This window comes from Myotis davidii, unplaced genomic scaffold, assembly GCF_000327345.1.
Source record: "Myotis davidii unplaced genomic scaffold, ASM32734v1 scaffold430, whole genome shotgun sequence".
Taxonomy (NCBI): Eukaryota; Metazoa; Chordata; class Mammalia; order Chiroptera; family Vespertilionidae; genus Myotis; species Myotis davidii.
This window is the reverse complement of record NW_006285247.1, coordinates 1044073-1068527: the sequence shown is the minus strand read 5'-3', so window position 1 is coordinate 1068527 and position 24455 is coordinate 1044073. Positions and strand designations below refer to the sequence as shown.

Below are 24455 nucleotides of genomic sequence, written 5' to 3'. Positions count from 1 at the left end.
AATGTTTAGATCATGTACGTGGACCCGAGTCTTCTGTCCTGGGATTAGAGGTGGGGAGGCGGAGTGGTGCAGAGGATGGCAAGTAGTTTGTGCCTTCTTGCGGGCACTTCAAACTTAACACGTCTGAAACCAAATTCATGATCTAATCTTCTACCATAATGACTCAAAGACAAGACAAAACAAAGACCCAAGACAACCTGAGCCTATTTCCTTTCTCAGTGAATATTACCTGCATACATCTAGTGTAACAATTCCAAACCCCTCTCTCTTTTATACAGCCCACTGCTCAGTCCTTCAATTCTACTTCTTTCATCTAGAACACCTTCCTAGTCCTAGATCTCTTGCTAAAAGTGCCATAGTAACTTGTGACATCCCCTCTTGTCTGTCTCCAGTCTGTTTTCTATACAGTAGAAAGAGTGATGCTCTTAAAATCAGTCTCACTGTGCTATCCCTTGCGCTACATATCCTTCATGTCTTTTCATTATTCTTGGAATAAATACCAAAGTCCTGAACTTGGCCTACCTATAAGGCGCTGTGTGGTATGGCCTTTGTCAACTTCTTCACTTCATCCTTACTTCATTCTCAATCATCAGCCGTCCTGGCCTGCTTCCCATTCTTCCATGTGCCACGGTTTTCTTACCCCAGGGCCACTCCACATACTGTTCCCTCTGCCTGGCACACCCTGCCTTTCCTCACTCTTTGGTTAATTCATACTCATTCTTCTGATGACTTAAGCTAAAGCTCCCTGTTACATATTCTTAAAATACTCCCCCGCCCCAACACACACACAAACTGACTACATTTATTTGTCTGGCCCTTAGGTCAATATCTAGCCCCCCCACCCCTTATTATACTGTAAACTTCATGCGGCAAGGTCTGCATGCTGCTGTTGTTCACCACTGAGTACCCAGGATTAGTCAATAATAGATGCTCAATACCTAATTTTCGAGTGAGTGGAGAAGTGAATAAGTGAACTATGATACTAATGGTTGAGGGTGAGGGTTGAGGGATGAGGGCAGAAAGCGTTGGATAAAGTTGGAGGGAAGGCACTTTAACGTGTGCTGTATGGTATCATGCCCAAGGGATCATGGTGTTGGGTTGGGTGGTGCTGGGCTGGGCTGCGGTCATGGCTTAGAAATGAGCATATGAAGGCAGGTGGGACAGGCCAGGGAGGAGGAAAACCTCAGAGCTTTAGCCTTGGGGGTTGTGGGCCTCTCTCCCTCACACTGATGGGGGCAATGTGGGTGTCTGAATTAACTTACTCATACTGTTTGCGAGCAAGCTCCAGGCATTTGCCAGGCCATTTGGGAACGACTGTGGGGCGTTCAGTTGTATCAACCAAGACAAAAGCTAAGCATTGCATTGGTTTCTTGGAACTTGTTTCTAGGGATCATCGTCAGGCAGTTTGAATTGGGAAAATCACACTGTGTCAGTAATCATGAACTTCAAGGACTGCCCTGGATGAGAAAAGCAGGCATGTGAGCTTCTTGAAGTTTAGATAAGGGTACTTGCCTTGGTGGCAGCAGAAGGGTAGTTGGCCAATGGAGCCTAATAAGCCTTTTAAAGAACCACCTTCTCTACCTCCACACCAGATGCTGCTCTGAGGCACAGCCTGTGGAGCTCTTGATGGGGGCCTGCTTCTCCAGTTTCTATTTCCCACAGCTGCAGCACTAATACCCACAAGCAATTTCCCCAGGTCCTCCTGAGCTAGTCACATGGAACAACAATGCTAACAAGGAAGCCAACTCTTTTGAACTGGAGGAAGAGGTGCCCAGTCCCAGGCTCACTGATGACCCGAGTGACCTTGGGGAAGTCATTTACCCACACTAATTAATCCCAATGACACATTCCCAGCCTCCTGAAGCCCTTACCGGTAACACTGCCCTGTTCTGGAAATGTCCCTCACCTATACAGCTCTGGTCCTCAACATTCCCCTGACCAGACAGAGGCTTAGTGGCACTTAGCAAAAAGCTCACAGGTTAAAGGGTAAGATCCAGGCACTATTTAGAAGCAAAGTTCCGCTGAGGTTAATTCTAAACACAGGAAAAATGTGATTACAGAAATTATCTGGTACATTAAAATAGGCCCTCTTTGTCAAAGATAAGGAGAGGGAGGAGGGATGCTTAAGATAAATATTATTTTATATTTAATTTGAGCTACTAAATTTCAAAAGACCCTTTTCCTCTTTTTTGCATTCATAATTTTATGCTTTGCAGTGATTATGCTGCAAAAATAACATCTTTTGAAATGTATTTAAAATTTTAATCACTTCTCAAAGTGCTTTTCCATCTATTGTCTAAATTGCAGCTACAAATGATCCCAAAAGGATTGCCCTGGGTGGGGATGTTGAGATATCTAGTCCAAAGACCTCATTTCATAAATGAGGACATTGAAGTCCAGAGAGGTGAAGTGATCTGTCCGAGGTCACACAGCTCATAAGCAGCAGAATCTGCCTGACCCAAGGTCCTGAGTCCAGTGCTCTCTCCACTGACCCACACTGCCTGTTCTCTCTGGGGATCTAGTGCCCAACAAACAAGCTAGAGGGAGTGAAATGTACCTAACAGATGCATCTTTGATGCGTGTTGGGGAGGAAGTAAAATGTGCAGAGTGAGGGATTATGGTGATAAACACATGGGTTACAGGTTCCAGCAGGATTCTCTTGCCCAGCTGCCCATTTCCTGGCAGAACTGCATCTAGACCAGCTCAGAAAGAAGATACTATCAGGAAAGACAATCTCTTAAATGCCCGAGGCAACCTGTTTTCAGGGTTAGCCACTTTTCACTCAGGGGACACTGTTTTGGGGGCTCTTATCTCTGCTTCCATGAGGTTCTGGTCCAGTGAGACATGCTGACATTCTTCTGCACCCCTTCTTAGTGGCTTCAGGAAGAACTCTAGGTGCTCAGGGCGGTGCTCCTACCTACACCTGCTTAGTCTCACCCTGGGACTTCCTGACCTATGGGAATTCCTGATGCTGGAATGGGATTGTCCACTGGTTTCCAACACAAAGCACTGAAAGCGATGAGGCTATAAGGGACTCATGTGAAGCTTTAGAGGAAAGGCAGATGGAAGGTAGCACAGACGTGGGGTGAAATGTCTGTGCTTTGCAACCACAGACCTGGGCTCAAAGCCTGCCCCTGCTTCTCACTAGCTGTGTGGCTATGGACCAGCTATTCCCCTTCCGAAAGTTTCGGGTCCTCATTTGTAAAATGAAGAACATGGCACCTTTGTTATAAGAATTAACTAAGATGATGCATATGTAAGGAGTTGATTATGGTGTCTATTGGCACTCGGTGATTGGCAGCTTTCAGTGTTGCTGAGTTGGTGTAGTGGTTAAGGGTGCAGGTTCTGGAGTCTTACCACTGGGCAGAATGCTGGCAAAATGCCCAGTGAGGTACCTGGCTCATGATAAGTGCTCAGTATGTTAGTAGCTAATTATTAATTCTTATTTTAACTAGAATCATAGCAGGTCTATGTGCATGTTTGTCAGGAGCCATTGTTGACAGTTATATGTGCTTTCTGTGAAACAGGAAGGCAGTCATAAAGTTTGGTAGAAAATCTTTCATTATGTGGGTCACTGAGTGGCGGCAACTTTGGTGATGCACAGTTGGGATTAAAAAGTTCTCCATGTTCCCTGAAAGAGCTAATATTCAATGCGGTAAGACCAAGGGCAGCCTGAGAGGGAAAGTAAGTCACAAAAGGGCAATATTCATTCATTACCTAAATTACTTTTTTGTTCATTTAGTCATTCACCCACTCACCCATTCAATCACCTATCCATCCATGGATCCACCAATCCATCCACCTACCCAGTAGGCAGTTTTGAGTGTCTGTTTTGGGGACCCTTTGTGTGCATTCCCTCATTATCAGGTGGCATCATATCATTCTATAGATGAGATTAAGTGATGGAGATGTGAAGGTAGAGGTGAGATTCAAAAACAGGTCTCTTGGATCCCAGAAACGTGGCCTCTTTAGGTATGTGATTTGGGGTAAGACACTTCACCTCTCCATGCCTTGGTTTCTCGTCAGTGGAATGGGAGCAATGGCTCCTTCTCCACTATGGAGCAACTCCGAGGATCAGTCAGGGCAGAGTCATGAAAACTCTGTACCCTGTAAAGCTCAGTAGATGTGGGAATCTTAACATTCGCGTGACCTGGCCCCAAGCCGTACGTCGGAGAGGAGGTGTTACAGTGAGGCTCTCTGAGAGGCTGCCCCTCCGTCTGGTTTCCTGGCGGTCCTTTCTGGATGCATGGGGGAGTATTTTAGGTGTCAAGGAGCTCTCTGTAGTCCACAGCTGGGTCTGTTTCAATCTTCTCTCCTTGAGAAGGTGCCAACCCCCCAGCATGAATGATGCCCTGTGAGGCAAAGCCTCAGACAGCTGGTATGATGCTATCCTCTCTGGGGCCCAGGGAGGCAGGAAGGTGGGAAGCTCCAGGAAGCCCTGGGCTTGGATCCACTGAGTCGGAGAAACACTTCCAGCTTTGGAGTGAATTCCAGGTTGCCCCCCCAGAACCCAGAACGCTGAGCATCCTGCAGTGAGCTAAAGTAACCTGAGCATCCGTCAGGGCTAATGACTCCTCTGAGTGGTTAGAACAGAGCGTCCCTCACTGTCACTGCTCCTGGTGCTGTGAAGATGGGCATCTGGGATAGGGGCACTCGTGGGATAAGTCTCTTGCTCTTAATAGCTATTAAGTGGAACAGGAAAAAGGCAAAAATAATTTTAGCTACGGATGACTTCCCCTAAATTTTTCCTGTTTACTTCAGGGAAACAATTTTAGAACTTGATGGAAGAAAAAGGGTATATATAATGAACACGGTAAGCTGCCACTCCGTGGAATCCAGAGCTTAAATGAATACACGCTCTGTTTTCAACAACACACAGCATATTCCTGAAAAGTTATGAGTAAATTAAATGTCCAGACCTAAAGTTATATTGTATGTATACCTGGGAGGTTGCTGTTCAAAGAGAACCTACAGAGAAATTTTTTTTTGGAACATAAATCTCTCACCTGATTTATGGCTTTCTCAAGTCTGGACTTTCCTACTTTAGTTTCGAGAAACAGAACACAGGTCTTTCTGAGCTGATGCAGTCACTGGGGCCCATGGACCACAGCAGAGAAGGAGTGGTCAGATTGTGGGGCGGCTCCTCCTGCACGGGGCTCTGGGGTGAGTGCAGGAGAGAGAAGGCACAGATTCATGCTTCATAGCAACCACACTGAGCACCTACCCTATTCTTTCACGTACTTAACTCGCTTGGCCAGAAAGTCATGTTTTTTATGGGCTGTTCCTCCTGGAACAGGTTGATGTGACACTTCGGGTGGAAGCATTTAAGGGCCACCATGTGATTCACCGTCTTTTCTTTCTCCCTTGCCACAGTAACCTGTACAGTTCCAGATAAGGCGACTTCTTTAGCCGGGATCCAGAGTGAGGAAGACACAGAGAACAGCCCGCCCCCGCTGACCCCCCAAAGGACAGGATGCGGAAGCACAGAATAACCTTTGTTCTAAGCATTGAGATTTTAGGGTTGTTTCTCAGCATAACCTCATCACTCTGTTCAACAAAATCTTCCTGAGATGCCATATATATAAAACAAAATGTTGAAGCTCTAGTTAAAGCAGAGGGGAGGGCCCTGGCTGGTGTTGCTCAGTGGTTGAGCATTGTCCCATGTACCGAGAGGTTGCCAGTTCGATTCCCAGGCAGGGCACATGCAGGCTTATTCCCCTGTAGGGGGCATGTGGGAGGCAGACGATTGATGCTTCTCTCTCATCAATGTTTCTCTCTCTCTCTCTCTCTCTCTCTCTCTCTCTCAAAAAAAAAATCAATAAAAACATATTTGAAAAAGGAAAGTAGAGGAGAGGACCCGCCTTTGAGGGTATTCTCACTACTTTTTGTCTCAGCAGTCATTACTCCTAAAACAGATTTTGGGCAATGGCAGCAGAGGAAAGGAACCTCTGAGTGGAAACGGAGCTACGGTATGGCAAGTTAATAATTGGCACTTAGGAAACTGTGTCTTTAATGCATATCTCCTCCCACTAGACTTGATCTCTGAGGGCAGGACAGCTGTCTTATTCACTGCAGTGACCCCAGGGCCTAGCATAAGGCCAAGCACACAACAGGCACTCCCTGTATGTGTTGGGTATGCCGAGTGGTTCAGAACATGGGTGCTGAAATCAGACAGATCTGGGCCTTGCTTTTCTGTTATAAACTGGGCATATACTAATACCTACCTCAAGGTGCTTCTGGGAGGATGGAATGAAATAATATGTATCAGGTACATGGAGTAGTGCTTGGCATGAGGTAAGTGCTCCCTAAGTGGTAGCTCATATTGGTGACTTATGCTAGGCAGTGATAGGGTATCCATATATTTTCTGGGTGGGAGAAAAATTCCAAGCCAACTGTGATGGGTTGAATTGTGTTCCCCCAAAAAGGTATATTAAAATCCTAAAGCCACGTGCCTGTGACTATTTGGAAATAGGGTCTTTGCAGACATAATGGAGTCAAGATGAGGTCATTGGGAAGGGCCCTAATCCAATATGATTGGTGTCCTTATAAGAAGAGGGGAAGATGGAAACACCCAGGGAGAAGATGCCATGTGACGATGGAGACAGAGGCTGGAGCAATGCATCTACAAGCCAAGGAATGCCAAGGACTGCCGGCAAACGGATTCTAGAAGAGGGAAGGAGGGATTCTCCGCTACAGATTTCACCCGCTTTGGGATATTTTGTTTCAGCAGCCCTAGGAAGCTAATATACCAGCTATCCGATGGTTGCGCAGTAGCTATGGGCAGTGGCGATCACAATTCCTTCTCTGTCCATTTCTGAAATCTCTGCCTGTTGGAATTTCATAAGGGCAAGCGCAGGTGACGTTCCCTCCATCTAACAAAGGCCCATAAATTACGTTGCTATCTCCGGTTTCCATCAGGAGCCAGAAAAATCCTCTTGAATTTTAGACTTCAGTTACATGGGGGAGAAAGACAAACAGAGATAATGTTCACTTAGGAGAATGTTATTTCTTGAGAAAAAGACTCTTAACCCTTATCTCGGCCTGCAGAGGAGTGACCCTTAGACGTTTCCTAAAATAGACCTGCAAAAAAACACCCCTCTCTCAAACAGACAACATTCATTTAGGCTTCTTGGCACCAAGTCCAACCAAAAGGAGGACTTAATTAAAACGGGGTCAGTGACATTAGGCAAGCCACCGGGGCTGGGCGCAGAGGGAGCAGCGTGCACTTTCAACTCTGAAACAAAGACTCATTGTGGCCGCGAAACCACCATTCCACACATTTTTGGCAGAAAGGGAACCTGTCCTCTGAAAACCCACAAGAGGCTATTTTTAAAGCCCCGATGAGATAGCACAGCAGGAGAGAGTAGGTGTGAGAAGTCCAGGGCCTCCACAGCTGGCACCTGGTGAGGCAGAGCCAGGCCGAAGACAGGTAACTGTCCAGGCCTCGGAGGAACTTAAAAATCAGCTTCTTCCCTGGTTCTGTGAAAAGTCCTCGGGGGAGTGTGACTGAAGTGGGGGACATGTGAGTGGCAGGTGGCTCACAACCCTTCTTTGGTATCGCTTTCTGTCTTGAGGAACCTTTGATTACTTGAACCCACTGAATAACTACAGTTAATTTCCTGGACCTCGGACAGCCCATCCTGTTTCCACTCTGTCTCCCTCTGAGGTGCGATGTTACAGAAGAAGGGGGATGTGCCCCTCCATGCCTCCTTGGAGGCCCCTTTCCTTCTGACCCTCCCACATAACAAGTGCTGAATTCTCCAGGCTTTGGAGTGAGGTGTAATGGTGTGGACAGTGACGTCTGCCCATGTGACTATGGGTGGACCTCTGAGTGGGCTGGGCGTCCTAGATTTCTCATGTTTGAGGTGAACAACTGCCCTGCAGCCTGCACAGGCTTCTTGCACTCTGCTTTGTGCCAGGCGCTGTGCTGGGCATGGGAAACAATGACCAAGACTTTACCTCTGATCCAGCATGGTTTTCTGATCTAGGCAGAGCAGGAAAAAATACAGCACAGTTGGGCATAAAGGAGACATTATTGGAAGATGGGGAGAACCACAGAACAAGCAGGCCCAGGATGGAGAATGGCAGAGCAGGAGTACAAGCTGGGTAGGAAATGCTTATTCCAGGGCTTTGGGGCCCTCCCTTCCTACTTTCCCGCCCTCTTGCTGCCGTGGGACGGTCTCCCCCAAGTAGACTTGAAGCATCAGATGGGCAGTGACCATATCCTCTACTTCCATTGATTTCCCTGGATTCCCTAATACAGCCCTATAAACCTCATATCCACTTCAGAAAAAGATTTCTGAATAAATGGTCTATTCCTTCCTCTCCTTCCCTAAATGTGGGAATAGAGCAGTTAGGCCAGGGCAGTAGAAGTTTTACCATACTATACCTTGCTTTGTGATTTGGGAAAGTTACCGGACCTCTTTGAGCCTGTTTCCTCATCAGAAAAATATAGACAGATAACCTTTAAAAATCTATGATTCTATGACACAATCTAGCAAGACCCATAGGTATCTGTGGAATAGCTGCAAGAGCATGAATCTAGAGCTAGACAGACCTGGGTTCAAATTCCAGGTTTAACCCTTATTCACTGTGCAACCGTGGCAAATTACTTAACCTCACTGAGTCTCGGTTGCTTAATACTAAGGTGGAGCTTTAATAATTAATTTAATGATTAAATTCATCTCACTAAGTTGGTATGAACATTAAATAAAATCATACAATGTCAGTCACCAAGAGGCCTCTCATATATCTTAAGTTGGAACCTAAGAAATGTTTGTCACAGGAATGGATGCTAGATCCCCTCCATGAGGCACAGAATTTCATGCCATGGTTCACAGGTAGGGTGACTACATATTTGGGTTCACCTCTATCTTGACAAAATTATTTGTTTTCCTTTTCACTTTGAAAAACTCTGATCTTCAGGGCTACTCCATTAAATTCAATCCTGCGAACATTTATTGGGTGTCTACACGGAAAGTCAAGCTCATCTTTTTGGTGGCATCATTTCCCTGTGTGGTCATTACTTTTAATCCTGCTAATGACACAAAGCATCTGTGAAGTGGCTCCTCTCACCCATAGTCTTTTGGTCTCCATGACTTTTTGGAACAGTCTACGACCACTCTGAGCCAAACTCCGCAAAACTGGTGTTGAACCCAGACAAAGAATGGAGCCTTCCAGGTGTGAGGCCACAGACCTCAGGCCTGGTCTTGGCTCCTTGAGGGCCTGATCTTTGGCCTCAGGTTAAGTCATGTTGTTGTTATCTCAGTTGTCATATATAAAGTAAGAAAGAAGCTAACATTTATTTAGCTCCTGCTATAGTTTGAATGTATCCCTCACTTCACCCCTGCCCCCAATTCAGACATTGAAATCCTAATGCCCAGTATGATAGTATTTGGTGGTAGGGCCTCTGGGAAGTAATTAGGTCATGAGGGCGCCTTATATAAAAGCTCCTTCTGTCATGTGAAGATGCAGCAAGAAGTCTTCCATCCAGAAGAGAGCCCTCACCAAACTATGCCAGTGCCCTGACCTCAAAGTCTTCCATCCAGAAGAGAGCCCTCACCAAACCATACCAGTGCCCTGACCTCAGACTGCCAGCCTTCAGAACTGTGAGAAATAACTTTCTGTTGTTTATAAGCCATCTAGTCTGTGGTATTTTTTATAGCAGCCCAAACAGACTAACAGCTCCCATTGGGAAAATTTGCCAATTCTACACCATTCACTCATGACCATGTGTCTGGGAGGCAAGGATCCTTCTCACTTATACCTGAGAGTACAAAGTCTTGGTGAGATGAAACAATGCCAATGAGACGGGAAGTAACCAAACTAGTGTAGGCAGCAGGTCAGAAGCCAGTGTCCTCCTGTCTCTCTTGTGGACGTTTTAGGTTGGAGATGTTTGTAAAACACGAATCCCTTTAGAAGACAGGCTTTCATTAACAGAGAGGAAAACTGGAATAGGTTTCTAATTGTCTTTAGTATTTTTTTTTCTTCTTGGAATTTGTGAATCTCATATATTGCTCTAGTGTCTTTGATTATGAGATACTTTTTGGCAGGAGAAAATTGTTCGAGTCAAATTCCAAGGGTTAGGGGAATGTTTCCATCTGTTCTCCTTGGGTAAGAATCCAGATAAGGTGTACAAATAGCTGAAGAAGAAAGTGCAGTTTTCGTGAAAAAAGTGTCCCTATGTGCAAGGGCTGACCAAGGGTGCCCTGCATCTCTATCACATCGTTAGCTGACTGAACAATCTATAATCACAAGAAAAGAAAAAAAAGACCCCATGGAGGGAAATTTCAGCTGAAACTGACACCCCTGTCCAAACAGCAAATCGCTCCAGAATCTGAAATTTCTAATTTTGCAACTCCCAGATGCTTCCCATTAGCCCAGGGTTTCAGCTGTTACTTGAACATACTAAAATGTGCCAAGAAAAAACTCAGAGAGAGTTGGTACAAAAGGAGTTTCTTTTTCTACTGAACTATTTACTCCTCCAAAAATAATAATCACCAAAGCTCTCGGCCCCGTTTTCCCTGAGAAGTCACACTTCACACTCTTCTTTTATGGCTGTGAACATGGCCCAGACCCACACATGCCTCCACTTTATAAAATAAACAAACACCTTCCTGCTGTCTAGAGTGCCTCTTGTTAATCTGGGTCTCTGGGCAATAAGGATTTTGGAACGTGGCTCTGTTCTAACACGAACTTCTGAAACATCCAAAGCAAATAATCATCAAACCTGAAGTCGCTACACCCCTGGCTCAGAGGCCCAGCCACCACGTGGCTTGTTTACAGGTACACGCAAGATAGGGAGAGAAACACATCCTGTTTGTTTTTCCAAAGCAGGTTTGAGAAGTAGTCACACCTACTTTCCCCCACTGACTCATAAATCTCATAGCGTCATTTTGAGAAATAGGCTGAAGCTCAGAACCGGATCAAGAGTCCCCGAAACAACAGGCCCCTACGCCAAGGCCAAGCTGAAATGGTAGAAGCTTGCATGCATTTTATGCTAACATTTATGAGGCAGTTCGTCACGCAGGCCTCTGAGCCCTATCTTGAAGCAATTTGTAAGCGGAAAGCTCTGCCCACTTTAATTCATCATATAAACATTTCTGGGGCTTATCACTGCCTATTAGTCACAAAAGCTGGAATTTAATAAAGGAGATCAGAATGCAGTTTTCAAAGAGGACAAAAGTTCACGGGGAAAACATGTGTGCAAACTTTAAGGACCATGATCCCTGGGAGCAAACGTAAGAAAGAGACAGCTAAGTGCCTAGAACCAAAAGTCTGAAAGGGCCACTCATTAGGTGCAGTTAAGCAAGGGGGTGTGGGGCACTTCTGATTTAGTCCTTTTGACTGGGTTTAGGTCTAAACTATATAGCTCTTTAAAGGGAGAAATCTGAGAAAACTCAAGATCAAGACTGTTCAAGGCTAAGGAAGTATTTGCTTTGAAGTGACTGGGGAAAAATGCGTGCTTCTCTGGTCAGAAATAAGTCCCAATGGACCCATTCAATTAAAAACACCAGTGTTACTGTGTGAAGCTCCAGAGCAGGGCTCAGACAGCTTAGACTCAGACCTCAGGTCTCCTGGTTGAGTGACCTTCGCAAATGACTACATTTAAACATCAGTTTCTTCATCTGTAAGATAAGAATAGTAAAACGTTTCTAATGAAGTTGTATGTGACAAGAGATAATATATGGAAAGCAGTTAATAGAATGCCTGGCACACTTAGTGAGTGCTCAATAAACGAAAGCTATTTTTCCACGTAAACTACCGTAAAGAATCCTTCACGTCCCAGACTCGCCATTAGAATGTGATGAGTAAAGCTAAAAAGTAAGTTGACTTGATCTGTTCAGGAGATTGACATAATTTGGGTGCTACCATGAAAAATTTTTTATTGTTATGCTGAGAAACATAGTAGGTCTGGTATTTCTTTTCTATGAGCTTATGTATAGAAAACACTCATTCATAAATTATTTCAACAATTGTCTATTAGACGCCTCTATGTAATGGGCACATATCTAGGCACTTGGGATATTTATTTCAGTGAACAGACAAATATCCCCACTCTTATGGAGCTGATATTCATTCATTCATCCATTCATTCTGGTATTTGGCAAATGCCATACAAATAAAGAAAGGGAAAGGGCCCTAGCCAGTTTGGCTCAGTGGATAGAGAGTTGGTCCTTGGACTGAAGCATCCCAGGTTTGATTACAGTCAAAGGCATGTACCTGGTTGGGGTGCGTATGGGAGGCAACCAATCAATGTGTCTCTCTCACATTGATATTCCTCTCTCTGTCTCTACCCCCTTCTACTCTTTCTAAAAATCGATTGGAAAAATATCCTCAGGTGAGGCTTAACAAAAAAAAAAATAAAAATACAAAATAAAGAAGAAAGAAAGAGAAAGGACAAAGATACAAAGATGAAAAGACACGCTGTCTGATAAGCTCCCAGTCCAATAGAGCAGAGTGTAACCACTGGATTATTATGCAGTGAATCCTATCTGACTATTAGCAGAGGCCACCGAGGACAGGCATCATCGAGGGAGCAAAATACTCTGCAAGTAGGGAAGGGAGGACAGAGACTGAGGAGGTGGCACAAGATGAAGACCTTTGTGTTGGATTTGAAGGGGGAAGTGGGAGTTTGTCATGTGGGTAAGTGGAGAAAGGCCAGCAAGCAAAGTGAACAACTGCTGGTTTCTGTCAATTAGTAAGGCATTTGGTAGAATGTAAGATAAAAAGAAAGTACAATGTATGAACTAAAGTAACATGTTTTGGAAACTCAACTGTTATCAATCACTAACTAATTAAACTCTGTTTTTTTTTGTTTGTTTTTTAAACTAGGACTCAGTAGAAGATGGCTTTTATTTCCCCTAAGTTTTTCCATTAAGTGAGAAAAGTTGAGTCAGCTCCAGCCTGAGTTTGATTTCTGATGCTCTGTGCTTACTGTAGTTGAGTTTATGAAAATATGGTCCATGCGCGACCCCTGTAGTTCATACACTTCTCACGGGAAAATAAGTTGTGGGTAGTTTTAAAATGGAGAATCTTGAGCCCCACTCCTGACCCAACAAATCCAAATCTTGGGAAAGGGAACTGGAGTTAGTACTTTTTAAAAAGTGGACTCTTAGGAAAGTTTAAAACCACTGGCCTAGGTAGAGGTTTACTCTCAAACACTGACCTCCCAATTTGATCATCAGAATAATTTAATTACCTATTTATCTTAATTATTCTATGCAACGCCTTACCTGATTTTGTTTGACTATTATTTGAATCCAAATTTCCTGTACTGTCTTTGTCTAGAGAGAGAATTTCTCTATTCCTCACTATTGGTTACCCCCACACCTCCCCATACAATTCAAGGAGGTTCATTCTAGCTTCATTTATTCTTCCAATCAGTAAAAAGGTTACCATGGCAACTTCACATCTATGTTCCTCCCCTCGGCTGCACATGAGAAGCATCGAGTGTCTCACACAGGGTCTATCCTGCACCAGCAGGCAAAAGCAACCTATTGAACCTGGATGGCAAATGGAAAGTTACAAACTATAGGTCCCATTCTAATTTTTACTCTTTGTACAACCTCAGGGAGTCACTTAACCTCTGGGACCCTCATTTCCTCATGCAAAAGGGGCTGCCCTGTGTGTTTCACAGAGCTATTGGCAAGTTTGCATTTGAATTCACTCTAAAACTTCAAAGTGCAATATAAATAAACATAAGTAATAATTATGAATTAAGTTAGATTAAAATGAGATTTGAACTGTGTCAAGCTAATTAATTCCATCTCTTTATAGACAGGGTTTCACCTAAGGGGCCTGTGGCTGTTCTCAAAGTTCTCTAAGGTGAGAAAGGCCTCAGCCTGCCTTGGAGCCCAGTGTGGGAAGCTGTCTGGGAGTTTTGGGTAGCGAGCTGTAGGGGGCATACAGGTAACATCTGTGTTGGCCTCACAGGGTGCTTTTAAAATGAGAGGACATGAAATATCCAGACACCAAATCAAGGGCGTATCATGGGAGCAGGAGCCATGAAGTGCTTGGCATGTCATTGCTACATGCCTAAAGAGCTCTGTCTGTGCAGGTGTGAAGGACTTGCCAAGGGCGAGCCCTGGCTCTCTTCCTGAGACTCTAACCGGGCACCGCCACATGGCACTGCAAATGACAGCCCCGCCTCACCCCGTCTGCCCGCAGGGGAATGCAGCTGAGGCTGAGGCACAGGGGACTCTTGCTGGTATCTGTTGCCACTTTCACTAAGGACCGTGTTTGCCTTGTTGTTGCAGTTTTGGAGGACATGTTTGTGGACACACGACTCAGAAATGATGCTGAGTTTGAGCACTGCGGGACAAGAGGGAGTTCCACTGTGGAAGGAGGGAGAGGCCTTGGAGTGGGACAGACTTGGGTTTGAACCTGCCACTTGGCTCCAGGCAAGTCTCCCGTCATCCTGAACTGCTCCTCTGTGACATGGGGACAACAACACATTCTGATTTCTCAAAGATACTAAAGGTCCCATGACTATCATGGTACTGGCCACTCAGTGACAGGAGGTGCTCCTAGTTATTATAATCCACCTCATTTCTGGAGTCCACGCTCAGTGTTCTAGGACTGTCATCATACCACGACACAGTTCAAATCTCAGGATTCTGCCTCTTACTTTCACTGTCACATCCAAGCAGTGTCCGTGTGCTACCTACGCCTCTTTGTCAGTACCCTGCGTTTACACCCTTCACCTCCACACCAATCAGGCTCTTCTCTCCTCTTGCTTCAGTTAATACAGCAGGTTCCAGTGAGTTCTCTTCAGTCTTCTGAGAATTATCCTCTTTAAGAAATGCTTTGAGACCACCCCCCTCTCCAAAGTGAGCCGTGATCTCCGACTCATGTAAGCCAAACGCCTCACTCGGTCTCATCAGCCTTCCCTTCCCACCTCTTCAGCAGAGTGATCTCCTCACACACTCTACATGTGCCTGGGGCTGTCGGGGTGGGAAGTCCTCTGTCTGGACCAGGAAGGACATGGCAGGCAGCAACGGGGTGTGTGTTGTGGAGCCTGGGTTTGACTTGTGGCTCTATCGGGCGCTAGATATGTAACCCTTTTCAGGCTACTTTAACCTCAGCTTCCTCTTCATGACAAGGGCCTAGAGCACTACATACCACGAGAGACGCTGAGGGGCCTCAAAGAGCCAAGCACCTAAAGACAGCCTGGCGCACTGGAAGCTCTGAATAAATAAACGTTTGCTATTGTTATATGACAGAGTGATTCAGGAAGGGGAACTGCTTTCAGCTGTAGGTAACAGAAAATTGTGACTCAACTGGCCGGAAAGAGGAAATTTACTTCAGAAAACAAGGAGTCCAGGGGAAGGTGGCTCCAGCAATTGTTTATTGAGTGGGTCAACAATGCCACCAAGGATGCAGGCTCCCAGCACTGCCATCTTTGGGATTATAGGCCTGTTCCCAGGGCTGTTTCCCGCATGACTGCAGGAGGGCATCCCCGTTCCAGCGTCCCAGGCAGACAGGAAAACGTCGGGGAAGAAGAAGCGCTCGTGTGATAAGAAAAACCTTTCCAGAAGTCCTTTGGCAAATCACCCTCTCATCTCTGTGGCTAGAATTGTCACTTGCAAGGGGACACTATCATTGGCTGGGATTTACTAGTACCGACTGCTTAGTGCTGGGAAGGGCCAAGTCTTCCTCGGGCATATGGCCATTCAGGGAAAGAAAGAGAACTGGAAAAATCCCCACATAAACATGGATTTTTTTTCAAGAGGAGGAAGGGGCAATTAGCATTGTCTTCTACATCCCCAGTCCTGAGAGTCTGTGATTCCTGGCTTGTTCCACCCACACGTGTTGCTTATGCAGTTCCTCCCACTTGGAACCCATCCGATAAAACTTTGGATGCCAGGGACTGTGCTGGGCCACCTTCCCAATGCAATTCAAAGTCTTTCTCTCAAGATTTTGATCAAGAATCAACAATTCAGCGGAGAGATTTCTTACCATATTGAATTACCTCAATCGTTTCAAAGTAAACCAGACGATGCACACCACACTTTACTGACTGGCTTATGGCACCTTCATGCTGGGCTGTAAACTCCTCAAGGACAAGCAGCAAGAATAAACGATTCCATTTGGATCTTTCATGCACTAATGGAAGCCAATCATAAAGATGGTGCTTAGTCAGTGCTTGTTGGACCTAATCAGAAGAAAGTCTTTAAGTGCTTCCTCTGGTAGATGCCTGAAGGTACTGTGCTTGGCACCATGGGAGATCCAGGGGAGAGCAAGATAGTTCATTTCCCCCCTGAAGCTTGTGATCCAGAGAGGACCACCTATGATAAGCCATGAGAAGTTGGAGAAGTCCATTTCCACCACTTACATTACCTTTTTTCCTTTCAGCTTTTCCACTTGCTCCCCTCCAGTCACCTTCTGGACAATGTGGACACCACATTGGAAGCCCTACCTGAGCAAGTACCTAAGACAGGATCTTCGTGATCCATTCCTCTCATCCCTCATCCATTCAAACAAAAAGCCTATCCTTCCTAAGCCCCAATCCCTATAGTCTCAGGAAATGCTGGTTTAAGATGAGTCTCTAAGAAATCAGTTCATGCATGAAATTTGCAATGCTACCCATCCAGGGCACCTGGGAAATCTGAAGGGATTCCTGTAGGTGCAATGGACTAACACAAGGACATGAATCTAATATGGAATTTAGGGGTTGGCCAGCTGGTGGGGTTCTCTTCTAAGAAGACGGTCTTTGCTTTTCTTCAAGAAATTCCACAACAACGATCCTTTATTCGTCCTCTAGTCCAGAACCTTCCAAAAACATTTGCACTGTTTGCAGCATCTCTCTTTTTTTAAAAATTTTTTGTTTAAAGTATTACACATACTTTGTGGTATTAGAAATTATGTTTGCAGCATCTCTTAAGAAGCAACTTTTTCTGGACTAAACTTAGTGGGAGCAAACACAAGCTCTCATGCACTGTACAGGTTAATGGGAGAGCGAGGTCATTTGAGGAGAGGTCTACCCAACGGCTGCCTGTATGGATGTATTTTCTTCTCAGTAAGTAAATTCTCCCACACAGATTCCTTTGATCACCATGACTGGGACTGCCAGGGACAAAGGAGGAAAAGTTCAGTCAGATAAAAAAGAAACAAAAATCAGTTTGCTTGCCCTAACTGGTTTGGCTCAGGAGATAGAGCCTGTGGACTCAAGGGTCCCAGGTTCGATTCCAGTCAAGGGCATGTACCTTGGTTGCAGGCACATACCCAGTAGGGAGTGTGCAGGAGGCAGCTGATTGATGTTTCTCTCTCGTCGATGTTTCTAACTCTCTATCTCTCTCCCTTCTTCTCTGTAAAATATCAATAAAATATATTTTTTAAAAATCAGTTTGCTTAAATTGTCAGGGAAATCTGCTTTTGGCTAAAGGAAGTCAAACCCACAACAGTCTAGTCTAGTTAATAAGTAACCAGAGCAGGAAAAGATAATCCTTGCATCTGTGTGGGGCTGCTCAACCATTCTCACCTTCACTCTCAGCCTCCAATCCACGGATGGAGAGGTGTGTCCTTGGACCTTCCCACACAGCAAGCTGCTCCTGCTGGAAGCTCAAGTCCCAGGCAGGGCACATGTATTATATAAAAACTCACTAATTTCTTTTTTGTATGTCAATCTCAAAACTCCCACTAAAAAAAGAATAAACCAATTACTTCAGTGATTGAAACCCATGTAATTCAGCCACAAAAGCAAATGATCCTTTTCTCCTCCATCTCTCTGTCCCAAAGTGTTTCAGTGATGTGGGATCCAGATACAATTTAATTTACTCCACATGGCATGGTGACATTGGGGTCAAAGAGATGAACAACCTCACACTTTGGAAGGACTCCTCGTGCCACCTTCGTCAGATACATTCCAGCATCACTTCCCAAGCCATGGTACCGAGCAGTCCTAGACAGACCCTGGACTGCCCAGCTGGTCTGCCTGGGCAGGTGCCATGTGTGAGTCAGAGTTCTCAGCAAAAGTGACACTTGTGCAGATAAGCCTGCAAGCTTATTCTTGGCAGAAAATGAAAAGTACATGTCTTCATCTACTTCTGAATTTCCCTCCCTTAAATGTCAGAAACCTTAGAGGCAAATTTACAGCACAGTTCTCTAATCTGCTAAAAAATTACAGACTGTAAGGGTTGCAAGGAGCCCCTGAGCTCACCTAGCAAAATCCTTTCTTTTTATAAATGAGAAAATTGAGGCCCAGAAAGCAGGGGCGGGGGGTGAGGGGAATGACTGAAGGTCACCCTGATAAAACTGGGAGCAGGCCTCTATCTCATGACCTTAGCTCTTTCTACTCATGTACGGTGAAGCCTGGAAGTTTCTACACCTTCTGCTTCAGTCAGATGGGCTCTATTCATTTTTCTTTTTAAAAATATATTTTTTATTGATTTCAGAGAGGAAGGGAGAGGGAGAGAGAGAGAGAAACATCAATGATGAGAGAGAATCATTGATTGGCTACCTCTTGCACGCCTCCTACTGGGGATTGAGCCTGCAACCCGGGCATGTGCCCTGACAGGGAACTGAACCGTGTCTTCCTGGTTCATAGGTCAACCTTAACCACTGAGCCATGCCAGCTGGGCTCGATTCATTTTTCAGTGAGCAACTTTTCACCAGCTTTTAATCTAATGGTTTTCAAAGTGTTTGTGCACCAGCAACATCAGCATCATAAGGAACTTGCTGGATATGTCAGTCCTCTGGCCCCATCCCAGACTTGCTGAATCTGTGTTCACCAGCCCTTCAGGGGATGTTAACGCATACTACAGTTTGAGATGCCCTACTTTAATGTTAGCCCCACCCACCCGGCTAGCAAAGGGATCAGATCCATCTAGTTTCACAACTTTTTCAGTTTGGCTCTTCTAGTGACCTAAGGCAGAAGTTCCCTTAGTTACCCGTGAAGGAGGAGAGCTTATTGCAAATTTGTGGGCAGGCGCTGGAGTGGAAGGCTACCGTGAACCGAGGCAGCTCTAGGGACTGTCACGGCTCTGCCTGTTTCCCCCTCGTTCTCTCCCACCTGTGCTGGGCTCCTCTCCCCCACAGATCTGTTCCTTTCCTTCCTACTCTTTTGTTCCTTCATAGCTGGTATTTGCCTTTGATCTACCATGACTCGACTATGAGGTCTGAACCATTGCATCCTCTTGCTTTTCCCCTTCCTAACTGGAACATTTTTTCCATATAGCTTTTCCTATGGCTCAGTTCACATTCCTGCAAAAAGTGCCATCTGGCCCCGCTCATCTTTAGAGCCAGGCCCCATGGGTCAGAAGCTCATCCAAATGACCGCCTACCTTTGGTCTGATGCTTTTTCCCGTCTAACCAACCACTGGCAGGATGAGTGAGCCGCTTGGGAGAGGGGGGACTTCTGTGCCTGCTCCCAGTGATAGGGGTTTCAGGAGGAAATTGGGGGAGGGAGGAGGAAAGCACACGTGAGACTCCCCCGCACTGTCCCCCGCCACTACCCTGTGAATGAGACACGAGGGAACTCAGCAGTGGGGTGCACCAGCTTGTCTTACTGAGGGCTGAGTTGGAGGTGAAGGTTGTGTTATATTACATGACCCTACTCTTCACTTCACTCCCAGGCTGGGGTGGCCTGGGAAATATGGGCTGCAGGTTATCAAATCCCTAAAAGTCACAGAATATCCATGCCTGGGAGGCACTTCAGCCATCACCCAGCTTCGTGGTTGTCAGCCCTGGCTGCTCATGAGAATCCCTGGGGAGTTTCATTTATTTATTTTTTGTTAATCTTCACCTGAGGATGTTTTTTCCATTGATTTTTACGGAGAGTGGAAGGAAGGGGGAGAGACAGAGAGACACATTGATTGGTTGCCTCCCGCACATGCCCCGACCAGGGCCAGGGGCCAAGACTGCAAACCAAGGAACGTTCCCTTGACCAGAATCAAACCTGGGACCCTTCAGTCTGTGGGCTGACACTGAATCCACTGAGCCAAACAGGCTAGGGACCTGGGGAGCTTTTAAAATGAATACTGCCTGGGCCCCACCTCAGGGATTCTGACTTAAAGCCCCCTCCCCTGAGTGCTTTTAATACACACCTGTAACCTAGACCCACTGCTCTTGCTTGACCCTCCTAATTTCACAGGTGGGGAAACTTAGGCTCAGCTACATGAGGTGACTGCAGCTCCCTGAAGTATCTCATTTCTAACTTGGCTCTAGAGTTTGGGTTATTAATCATAAAGGGAGCTGGAAGAGATCACCGAGGCCTGTACTGCCACCCTATCATTGTTACTGAGACTAAAGAGCTAAGTGACTTGCCTACGGAGTCACAGTCAGGAAGGGGGATGCAGGGGCTCGAACCCGCGTCGCCTGACTCCTGGCCCAGTGCTCTGTCCATCACACCTCGGCTGGAGGACAGAGGGGCCAGATGAGGAGCTAAGCAGGCCCAGCTGCAGACCTCGTGCTCGCTCTGCTCGGGAAGTCCTGCCAGCGCACAGCTGGAACAGTTTGGCAGAGGAGACTGGGCGTAATTGGATGTGGCACAGGCTCGGCCAAAGGAATCAGCACTTTCGGGTCCTGAGGATGGGGAGGAGGCGGCTGGTCTGACAGGCTAATCTTTGTTTTCTGCTTGCCTCCCAGTTATGCCGAGTGTGTGTGTGTGTGTGTGGTGTTCCTGATGGGCTGACAGCTGTGTTGGAGTCCAGACTGGGAACTGTGCCCTATGCCAGGGGTCTTCTGGCATTTGCTGAGATAAGGTTGCCTTCATTTTCCAGAATAGCTTTGGTTAAGGTGTTGGCACCCGTTTGTGATGTAAGTGGCTAGAAATGGCTTTCGTGGGCATTTAGGAAGCATAGGCCTGTGCCCAGCAGCCCCTTTGTGGGAGAGGGGGTAGTGGTGGAGGTTGCTGAAGATATAAGGGTTCCCATGTAGAAAAAGAAACAAACAAACAAACAAACAAACATGAAGCAAGGGCTCACCAGACATAGTGAGTGGGAGCCTTATCCACCTTTTGAGGAGGTTACGGCGAGGGAGAGGAGATAAGAGAAATAATGCCCCTTTAAGCTTGTGAGGAACTTTTCAAGTGATGAAGCATGTTCGCACACATTTAGCTCATCTGACCTTCACAACAACTGCACAAGGTAGGCAGTTCCTGTGATCCAGGCTTGGGGAGGTGGGGCAGCCGGGCTCCATGGCCACATGGCTATTAAAGCGGGAGCTGGCCCGCTCCCTCCGATTCCAGCCCCAGGGCTCTGTCTACCATAGCATACTGTGTGTGTGTGTGTGTGTGTGCATGCACGCCCCCCTCAAACGCACAGACAGGTCACACAAGGGAGTTTATGTGAAGGCAAGAATGCAGGTATTGATTTCTGAGGTGTCATGGTTACCAAGGCCACAAGAAGCTGGACCGTGAATGCAGTAAACACAGGGAATTGGCTCCGGGTCAGCTGCAAAGTCTCAGATAAATTCGCCTTAGTTTTCATCTGGGTAAGATTGTTGTAGGGCTCAGAGATAAATACGTGGAGCAGGTAGCCTAGGGCCCACCATGAGCATCATACATATTCACTAAATGGCAGCTGTTAATATCCTGTATACGCGTAACTGGCCTGTGTGCAGCAAGCCACCTGTCTGCACGCGACAGACAGCAGCCTGGCTCAGGGTCATCGGCTGCTGGCTTTGTTCAAATCCAAATATGCCTTCAGGTAGCAGCCCCACAGAGCCTCTGACTGGTGAAACCAGGTCCCAGGTCCTATCCTCACCTTACTCACTCTCCACAGCTAAGTCCTCACAGGTGCCTAGGATTTGCTAGTGAAGCACAAGTACTGATCACGTAAGGTATGAAGCAAACAACAGAGTTTGGAGGCATTTCAGAGGACTGAGTTGCCCTGTTGGTTTATAGTTTAGATCAGTGGTTCTCAACCTTGGCTGCACATTAGAATCACCTGGGAATCTTTTTAAAATCCAGATTTATGGGCCTCATCCTCCGGAAATTCTGTTTCTTTGTTATGGGGTGGGGCCACAACATTAGTAACAAAGAAACAGAATTTCCGGAGGACGAGGCCCAGAAATCAGGATTTTAAAAAGATTCCCAGGTGATTCTAATGTGCAGCCAAGGTTGAGAACCACTGGTTTAGATTCTTGGGTGGGGTGACTGTGTCAGATGGCAGATCTTGGGGGTGCCGGGTCAGGCAGATCACAGCTGCTAAGCACCTAGATGGGCTGGGTCCTTTTCACGTGGAATCTCACAGAATCCTCACAAGCAGCCACTTGAATGGGCGTTATTCCCATTTTTCACGTGAGGAGACTGAGAAGGTGCTAAGTTAATGATCAGAAGTCACCAGGAGCTGGGATTCAAGGCCAAGCCTGCTGGGTTCAAAATCTGTGCTCTTTCCACCACTTGCAACCCAGCCCTCGTCACCCATGAAGGTTGGGCTCCACACAGAGGCTGGGAAATGTCCCAGGTGTGTGTCTATTGCTGGGAGCCTCAGAAGACAAGGAAGGTGAAGTCAGAGCTGGTCTAGAGGGAGGTGGCCTGGGGTGGGTGGGGGAGGGGGCAGTGTTTGCTCTCCCTGGACAGCAAACTACAGTGCACTGGCTTCCTCCTTGCAAACCTTCCTGTTCCGTCCTGGCTTCCCACCCAGCCTCACCTCTGGCTTTCATCTCTTCCAAGTCACACACCAGTGTCTTCAGGGGCATTCCTTCCCGCTAGGCTAGCCAGGCTCCCTGGCCCATGCAGAGGGTCTGCCAGGGAAGAAGCAGGCTGGGCAGGGGAGGCTCCACAGAGCCCAGGGCCTTCTGCTATATCTCCTCTGCCCAGGGATACTAGGTGCGCCAGAGACACTCCACTATCTGCTATCTCCCTCGTGAGATGCAGAGCCCCAGGCTGGTTGGAGGTTCAATTTTAGCACCAGCTGGACCTAATTAGCGTGGGGGTAGAGGGGCAGTCCCTTTCACAGAGGACTCCATTGTTGCTGGGAAGCTGGCAGGCATGTTTATCATTTCAGAAGGAGCTGGCTCTCTCCATCTTGTCCTCCCTTCAGATACTAATCCTCTGTAAAGCCATTCCCAGCCAGGCCTCAGATGAAGCTCAAGGCTGGGGTGGGGCCCAAACTCTCATTTCCCTCAGGAGCAAGGCAGGTGTGGAATCAACACCTGGAAAGCGGCCAAGTGGAAACCTGGAGCAACAGCTCAAAATGTCACGTCATATGGCTTAATTGGGTAAATCGCCTGAAGAAGGGTTCGCAAAACACATGAGGGAAGTCTGTACCAAGAGTGACGAATTCAAGAGGATGGTTCCTTTTGCCTGAGCCTGCTTCAGCCCCACCCAGCCTGGGTCCAGGACCTGGCTGTAGCCTTCCCTCCCAGGAGAGGCTCTGGCAATGGCATCTAGCAATCCTCACCTTAGACCCCTGGGCAGCCAAATATTCCTGGGGCTGCAAGGACACCCTTGCCCCAATGCCCACCAAAGGTGCCCATTCCCAAACGACAGGAACCAGCTAACTGGAGTGGTCACCTGTCCCACTCTGGCTCAGATGGCATGGGTTTGAGTCCTGGCTTTGCAGCTTATGAGCTCTGTGACTTTGGGCAGGTTATTTCTCTGTGACTCAGTTTTCTCATCTACAAATGGGACGATTATAGCACCAACTACTTATGGGGCTTGTAGTAATTAAATGAGTTAATACATTAAAGGTTTTAGGATAGTACCTGGCCTTTAGCAAGCAGTTATCAGTATGCTTTTTTCTGTTCTGGTTCCAGTTCAATTGTGGGTTCCAGGTGGGTTTGCACCTCTGTTTTTCATGCTGTGTGCCCAGCTCTTGTAGCATCCCCTCTACCCACTCAAGGCTAACCAGATCCTCTGAGCTCAAGTGGTTGGCAAGGCTCCATTTCTACCCACATGGACCCCCATTCTGCCATGTTCCTTTTCATCTCTGATCCACTGAGAACCACCAGTGGGGCCTGCACCTGAGTCTGAAACAGCTCCCCAATAATCCACCCCCAAGTGGATGGGCAGAATCCCTGGTCAGTTCTCCTACCCAGCCCCTCTACTCTCCTATTTCACCTGCCGTGAGGTCCCAGAAGCCATGCATTTTAGCAACAGAGAGGTAAGATACTTGGATTCACTTTTCATGACCCAGATCTAACATCGCCTCTTTGGTGTGGCTTTCCCTGATTCAGTCCAAATTCTGATTTCACCAGTTGCCTGCCAATGGTGACCTTGGACAAGTTCCTCTTCTCTGGCCACCTCAATACCCTCATCTGTAAAATGGAGATACTGTTACTGAACTAACCTTACAGGACATTGGAAGGTTCCATTATAAGCCAATGGGTGTGGAGACATAGCTCCCCTCCCCTAACCCTCCTTTTCAGGTGCAGAAGATGGGAAGATACCCAAGTGAGCTGACTACCCTGGTGTCTACACAGCCTACAAAACCAAGCCCTTCCCTGGAATGGCTGTTCCCTCCTTCTTTACACATGGAACTCCTAGTCAACCTTCAAGGACCAACCCAAAT

The 24455-nt window shown here is 46.7% G+C and overlaps 1 protein-coding gene across 2 annotated transcripts in view; it reads right to left on the bottom strand.

Moving 5' to 3' along the window:
• Positions 1–24455, bottom strand: part of ME3 (malic enzyme 3, NADP(+)-dependent, mitochondrial) — a 181708-nt gene that overhangs the window by 68106 nt on the left and 89147 nt on the right. The gene's annotated exons all lie outside the window — the stretch shown is intronic.